General features: G+C 41.7%; 1 pseudogene; it reads left to right on the forward strand.

The window, feature by feature from the left end:
• Positions 1-627: 627 nt before the first annotated feature.
• Positions 628-1,524, forward strand: LOC121438955 (annotated as a pseudogene).
• Positions 1,525-1,844: the final 320 nt, after the last annotated feature.

Below are 1,844 nucleotides of genomic sequence, written 5' to 3' on the forward strand. Positions count from 1 at the left end.
TTGAATTGAGAGGCAAAAATCTGATACGTGTGCTTATAGAGGTTTGGTGTTTGTTAAAAATATTGCTCTAAGCCGTCAGTAGAAAAATATATGTTTACTTAAAAAATGAGCCAATCTGATATTACCTTTCAGAAAATAAAATACATTGATGTGGTTCTATGACTTCTACATTCATAAAAACTGAATTCTAAAAAAAAAATTAAATATTTAAAGAAAATTGAAATGTTAAAATAAAAGGACAACTAATAAGATATTGAACTAGGAATAAATTTTTTAAGCAAGACAAAAGTTTCTAGATTTCTTTGTTTATGTCTCTAGCTGGGATTTTCAGGAGGTCTCCCTTTTCAAATCCGATGTCTATCAACCATGAATGAATCTACAGCCTTCCATTTTCTGATTTCTGTTTTAATATTGACACATTTAATATTTAGGGTAGTTTAATTTACCAGTTCCCACTTAACAATCCTTTGTCTCTGAGCAGTTGTTGCTTGTTCATCAGCATTCAAAAAATTCAAAAGAGTCCGGGTCGAAAAGCCAGAGGCTAGTGGAGAAGTTGCTGGCTCTGGTGCTTGCTTCTTCAGGGCATGTGGAGCGGCGGGCACACCCCGCGGGGCAGGAGGTTGCAAGATGGACACCTCTCTGCTCTTGGATTCGGAGTCAGAGGAGTCCCTGGTCTCAGATCAGGAGTTGCAGGATGCGTTTTCCTGCGGACTCCTGAAGTCAGGCCTCAGTGTTGTGCTCCAGAAGCCGAAGAAGGTGGTGAATGATGTGAATCGTCTGAAACAGTGTTTGGCCAAATTCAAACGGGATCTGGAGTGGGTTGAAAGGCTCGACGTGACCCTGGGTCCAGTGCCAGAAGTAAATGAAACTCAGCCAACACCCGAGAACAAGGACCAGAAGAAAGGTGTTAATCCTGAAGACAACTTCCAGAGGGAGATAAGTTTCTACCGCCAGGCCCAGGCTGCAGTGCTGAGTATTACCCCGGCTCCATCAGCTCCAAGTCCCCACCAAGCGGCCCACTGATTATTTTGCAGAAATGTCCAAGTCAGATAAGCAGATGCAAAAGATTCGACAGACGCAGCAGACTAAGCAGGCTGCCATGGAGAAATGTGAAAAGGCCAAGCAACTTCGAGCGCTTAGGAAATACGGAAAGAAGGTACAGACTGAGGTCCTCCAGAAGAGACAGCAGGAGAAAAAACACATGATGAATGCTATCAAGAAATACCAGAAAGGCTTCTCTGATAAGCTGGATTTCCTTGAGGGGGATCAGAAGCCTGCCAGAGCCAAGAGCCAGTAAAAGAGTAAAGGGCCCAGTGCCAAACGATGGTACAAAAACCAGAAGTTTGGTTTTGGTGGAAAGAAGAAAGGCTCCAAATGGAACACTCATGAAAGCTGCAACGATGTCTCCAGCTTCCGAGCCAAGGTGGCTCACGGCAAGGGCCCCAGGAAGCCTGGGGAAAAAAGGGGGCAAACAAGCGCCCAGGAAAACGAACAAGACAGAAAATGAAGAGCAAAGCCCGCTGAGCAGTATCGTTCTAAAGAACCAAGGAAAAGGGTGAATGTACAGACTACAAACCACTCAGAACTTTCGTCTTTCTTTTTGTAGAATTTTTTAAAATAAATTAAACTTTTGCAAGATACTCGGGTCAAAAACAGAGACTAAAAGGTTGAGAAGTTTGCATATTAAATAATATTGCTGACTATTAAAAAAATTCAAAATTAAGACAACATACAGGATCCAGACTCCCTGTGTATTTCCCATCTCTACATAGTTTATTCTTTTTTATCATTTAGCAGCTATTTACTTTTTATGACTGTTAATACCCGTTAACTTTTCTTTCTTA

The sequence above is a fragment of the Microtus oregoni genome, unplaced genomic scaffold (genome assembly GCF_018167655.1).
Source record: "Microtus oregoni isolate MIOR12 unplaced genomic scaffold, Mior012 000059F_ref0000304, whole genome shotgun sequence".
Lineage (NCBI taxonomy): Eukaryota > Metazoa > Chordata > Mammalia > Rodentia > Cricetidae > Microtus > Microtus oregoni.